Genomic DNA, 6,289 nt, shown 5'->3' with positions numbered 1-6,289 from the left:
CTACTACTACTACTACTACTACTACTACCACTACTACTACTACTACTACTACTACGACGACGACTACGACGACGTCGACTCAGGCCTAGGGCGCCGGGATCTGGCACGGTGAAGGACTCTCCACTCCTCCCTCTCCCTCATCAGTGTTTTCAGTTCATCTACATTAGCCGCGCCGCTATCTTCTAGGAGCTTGTTGACCGTAGTTTTGGGAGGGCGCAGACAGTGCGCCGCTGATTCAAGTCTTCGAGCCTCGATTTTAGTGGTGAGCATCGGTAGGTCGTCATAGAGCTCGACGCTCGTCATGTGTTGTTGCCAAATCACGTCAAGAGCCATCCGGAGTATTCGAGTATAGTATCCTTCTAGTGACTTTCTCATGGTCTTGTTGTACGTAAGCATGACTGCTATGAAGATCCTCTGTTTGAGCAGACTGGGCACGTTCGACCTCCTGATTTCCTTCATGTCGTTCATAGCCCTCCACGCCAGCTCCTTCCGTATTTTTATGTCCTTCTCCGAACTCAACATTCTTGACCCGAGGTACATGGAGTCTAAGACTTTCTTAATGGTATCATTCTTTACGCTCTTAAGATGACCTTCGTCGCAGTTGAACGCCATGAGCTCTGTATTGTAAGCGTTTGCGTGAAGTCTAACTTCATTGCACTCAATTTGCACTTTAGTCAGTAGCCGCTGTGCTTCCTCCGTCTGGTTAGAGGGCAGAACTATGTCATCTACAAAACCGAGATCTCCGAGCGTAACGGGTCTGACCCTTTTGGTTTGTCCGGGTTTTAAGGTAAAACCAAGCTTATCATGATCTTTGGTAGCTTGACGTAGAACTTAAAGATGTAGGGTGCCAGAGTGTCTGGTTGCAGCACACCAGCTAGGTGCTCGAACACTGCTGTTTCTCTCTCTGGTGATACAACTTTCGCCATGGTGTCGGTATAGCTGGACTCTGTTGCTCTCAGTAGACGGTCTGGCACTCCGTAAGCGTTCAGGATCTTCAACATTTAAATGCATTTAAGAATTCTCCACAGAATTATTCTCTGTTCATCACTATACGGTGCAAACAACTTTACGAACTTCTTTTTCTTCCTTCTCCCATACATCTGTTCCTGCATTCTGGTTCCCCTCCTCCCTTGTATCTAGTTTACATACACTGGAGCCTCTCTAGGGAAACTCTGCAAGAATATTTGTCCCACTCCAGTTCAGATGTTAATAGTACCGCCGGAACATGTCCCACCTTCCCTGGAAAACAGGCCAATTATCTGTAAACCTGGAGCCCTCCCTCCTGCACCATGTATTCGACCACGTGTTTTCTGCGCTATCTTATTATTTCCAAACCCGTCTGCACGTGACACTGATAACAATCCTGAGATTGCTATCCTGTCCTTTAACCTGGCGCCTAACTCCCTAAAGTCACCTTTCAGGACCTCCTCACTCTTCCTACCCACGTCATTGGTCTCTATATGGACCATGACATTCGACTGCTCACACAGCCTCTTGAGAATACCGAGAACTCGATCCGAGGGGCACCAGGGGGGCAACTGACCATCAGAGATCCTCGATCTCTTCCACAAAACCTCTTATCTGTCCCTCTAACTATCGAATTCCGTATCGCTACTGCTTTCCTCTTTTCCCTGCATCCCTTCCAAGCTGAGGGTCCAGTGTCGGTGCCAGCGACGCAACCACAGCAACTAGTCGCCGATAGGTCGTCCCCGCCCACAGTATCCAAAAAGGCATACTTATTATTACTGGGAACGGCCATAGGGTTTCTCTGCTCATTCTGTCTAAACCCCTTCCCTTTCCTCCTGATTCTTAGGGGTGATTATCTCCCTCTAACTCCTGTTTATTTCTGCCCCTGCCTCCCAAATTATCTGGTTCCTCTAGCTCCAGCTCAATCTCGGCACGAGTGGACTTACTCCCACTGTGACTGAGTGGGTTGGGACTGGTTTTCTGGAAATGCAGATAACACTCACAGATTGCTGTTCTGCTATTCTGACCCTGGTTCTGGGAAGAAGCTCTCATTGGATTTCTGGTCAGTCTTGTAGGAACAGTAACTTCAATGTTGAGAGTCCTGGATTATGGTACATTGAAAACAGGTGTTTAGATCCCCCATACAACAAGTACAAATCACAGGAATTCGCAGTTTTTCTGACAGCAGTTCCTCTTGCCCAACGTCACGGGAGTTCGCAACTTCTACTCGTCTAGCACTCTGACAGAAATCAGCCATTTTAAAAATACCACATTATACAAGGCAAAAGACAGGGGCTCTATTACATTATCCTCTTCCTGTGATTATTCCGAACAAACATTGCCTTACATTTCTGATAAGATAAGAAATAATTTTCGATTAGATTTCGTCTTGTATGACGTACTTTCTTGGAGGGGAGGATGGTGTGGGTGATGTTTGAGATTCAAAAAGTCGTGAAGGTCAGAGATAGATCGATTACGGTTAACTTTCTCATTTGAATCTGAAGGGTAAATAATTATGCACAAGATACAGGCAAAATGTGAAAGCAAGGCCAGGAGACACAGAGCAATTTGTGGAATCGGATCCCAAATGGTGTGGGTGGGGGGGGGGGGGGAGGGTCTCTAGAGGAAACCTGGAAAGCACTTCCACAGAGTTCTGTATGTAAGGTCTGATTAGTTAGAGATTTGACGATATTAGCTAAAGGTACACAATTCCAGAAGAGGTAGCTCTGCTGGATCTGTAGAAACAAAAGTTTGGACAAACCTGAAGCGTTGTGTACAGTCTGGTCCATTACACCAACCGGACATACTGACACACCGATATTAAAAATAGGTCTCCCATCCGCTACGCAAGCGCAATTCTACTTTCAATATATGCCATAGACTCATAAGATTCCCACCTCCATATCCCTATATAACTGCGGGGTATCAAATACCTTATACCTTTACTATCAAATACCTGCACACCGCTCTCTGAAGAATATTCAAATCTACGCTCACGTCTCTCCTTTCCGGGAAAAAAATCTAAGGTCAGAGGATGATTACGAAACCGACGTGATGCACGTATCACGGGGATTAATAACAACAGTCATTGGGCATTTATAGAATTAGTATTACATGAAGGAGACTTGGCTTCACACTGTACCTCTTTATGATAAGAGCATCTGATCATGCTTCTTTCTCCTCAGATGTTATACTTTATTCTGCATTCCGTTATTGTTTTTAACTTTTACGACAACAAATAACTGAGCATTATTGCATCGTATGAAAATCTTTTTTTTTTCAGTGCATCTCTGTACATGTGCCAAAAACAACGGAACTGAATACAACAGCGTAATTAATAATCAAATGTGTGCTTGAACATTGCGTGCCGGTTTTCTATTTTGGACTGAATAAATCTTGAAGTATTAATCTAACATAATCAGCATCGTCCAAACTGTCACTGCGTATAATGCATTAAAGTATCACCTTGAGGTAGTTTAACATTGTCGTGCAAAATGTACTTCGAATAAAAAAAAAAATGATCCCCTTAGTCTGACGGTACAGCAGACGTTGAAAGTTACTGAAAGAACCCCACGCTCACCTCCTGTACAAGAGACTGACAGGAGCAGAATTAACCCGAACCTCACACATTGTACAATGAATCCCAGGCTCTCACACTATACAAGAGATTGACAGGTACAGAATTAACCCCAGACTCTCACAGCGCACCAGAGTCTGACAGGTTCACAATGAACCCAACACTCTCACACTGTGATGGACACTGACGGGTGGAGAATGAACCCCACATTCTCACATTCTACCAGATTAGTAGGTACAGAATTAACCTGTCATTCATACACTGCACCAAAGACGAGGAGATACAAGAGGATTATCACAAACCTACTCATCTGTCACTGGCTTTCTGTCTGGCTTTCTTTCCGTCTGTCGGACTCATAACAGTCTGTCTCATATCTAACATTGCATCTAATGCTTGTCTTTCATTCAATTCCTGCTATCCTGCATCAATTCATTTCCGAATTTAGAGGACCATTTTTTTTGTTAGTTAACGGGTCTTCCCATTTCTTTGCAGATTGAAACATTTCTCACAATTTCCTTTTGTCCTCTGGCAGCTTGGGATTCTCGCAAACATCACAAAATGCTTTTGCAGCACGCACTTGTTCCCACCGTTATAAATAGGTACATATCTGGGATTGTGTGTGTGTGTGTGTGTGTGTGTGTGTGTGTGTGTGTGAGTTACCTAGCGTGAGCGGGTGCCTCATGATGACATATTTGTAAATACTTGCAGAAGTATTGAAGCCTGGATCATCCAGCTCCAGCTGCAGTGGCTGGCGCACGTGATAAGGATGCCCCCATGGCGGCTACCCCGCTGAGTGTTAGACGGCCAGCTACATCATGGTCAATGCTCAGCTTGAGGGCAGAAGAAGCACTATAATGACCAGAGAATAATGTTTTAAGGAAGTGAAAGGTCAGTTCCGAGGACCTGAAGGATTTTGCTGCTGACCGTAACACATAGCGACAGCTGTGTAGGGAGCGGGTTTGTATTCTGGGGATGGAAAGAACAACCAGAAGACAGGAAGAAAGCCAGGAGAAATGCAGCCATGGTTGCCACCACTACCACACGTATATGCCCAAACTGCAATAGAACTTGTGGGTCCAGGATAGGACTGTACAGTCATCAAATATCTCACCGTTAAAGGAGTCGTTAGATTTCGATGGACAACCGAAGAGAGGGTGTGTCTACTGTAATTCAATTAAGCTGCGAAATGAGACAGTTCTGAGTTAATGCCCGAGAATGTTGATGTATTTGAGTTCAATCGAATCAATATTCATCAGACAAAATGGTGTTGAATTAAAGTGTTTATTCAAGTGACTGTAATTAATGAAGATAGTCAGTGGTATAAGCGTCTCTCTGGAGACAGAACCTCTGTATAAATCAGAACCTTTTGGAATGCATCAGCTCAGATTCCCTGCCGGAGCTGTGAATTCACGACCAACAGAAGTCACGGATGCCCTCTGCAATGGCGTATCCAATCATCTGGCGGATACGAGATGTTTATTATCCTTTTGTTTCAACCTTTGGAATTCTCGGCAAGTCACCGTGTGTGTTGCCGCTGGTGGGCATTGGATTTAATTCCAATGGTATTATTGCTTCTATGGCTGGTTTCCACGACCACATCTCTAGTCCGAGTATCTGCATGTGCAGGCAGGGTTATTCTGAGATCTGGATTTAAAAAAAAAATACCCTATCACCTCAGGAATTCTGTGATGTTTTGTCAAACCGCGCCGTGTCAGTTGGAATCAGTCACTGTTCTGTTGTAAAGTCAGTGAAGTGGCAATTGCTGAAATAGGAAACAAGCATGGGAATGCTGGAAGCCCTAAGCCCCAAGCAACTTGTATGGAGATAGAATCCAGTTAACACTCGTGTAGGGGCATTTCTGCGAATAGTTCTGAACGGAGACACTTTGTGTCGTTTCCCAATATTTTGTTTTATCTGGATGGTTGTTTCAGCATTTCCTGTTTTTCTTCCGTCCTCCGCTGACATGAAGCACAATGTAAGGTGATGATTGTCTAACGGATGAATAGCAATATCAGCGTCCGTATTTATACATTTCATGCGTCGGAGACGTGGAAGGCGCCAGTAGGAAATTTTCCATCCAATCTTGTACCTGAGAAGGTAATTAACCAGGTTGAATTTTCTTCTGCCACTTCAGATTTACATTATAAGTAAGTAATACATATTCAGACTATATTAAGTTAATTTCACTGTGTAAACAGCTTCTCTGTCTCCGTCAGCTTTGCGTCCTCTCTTGACCCATCCCGCAGTAAATGCGACAATAATGTCGAAATATCACAGGATCCTGTCAATTCGCTGCGTTGGCTTATGTTCCGTATCTTCTCAACTTACTGTTCCCTCTTTCTCTTCCAGCGAACTTGGTAGCGATTGTTATCCTGTCCCGGGGAAAGTGCGGTCTTTCCAAATGTGTCACTCTCTACATGATGGGAATGGCAGCGGCCGATCTCCTGCTCGTTATTTCCGAACCGCTGCTGACATGGACAGCTTGGCTTTATTTTCCCCCATCATTACTGGACATCACTCCTGTGTGCAGCCTCATTGGATGGTTGGTTTATGCGAGCGCTGCAACTTCTGTCTGGCTGACTGTCGCTTTCCCCGTCGATCGGTTTGTGGCTACATGCAGAGAGAAGCAAAAAATAAACTATTGCACCGAGCGAACGGCGGCTGTGATTATCGGGGCAGTCAGTGTGCTGGCGTGTTTGGAGTGTATCCCCTGGGGCTGTGTATACGAGCCATTTGTAATAATTG

Source organism: Hypanus sabinus, unplaced genomic scaffold (assembly GCF_030144855.1).
Source record: "Hypanus sabinus isolate sHypSab1 unplaced genomic scaffold, sHypSab1.hap1 scaffold_615, whole genome shotgun sequence".
Classification (NCBI taxonomy): domain Eukaryota; kingdom Metazoa; phylum Chordata; class Chondrichthyes; order Myliobatiformes; family Dasyatidae; genus Hypanus; species Hypanus sabinus.
The sequence above is the reverse complement of the archived record's forward strand: the minus strand, read 5'-3'. Positions refer to the sequence as shown.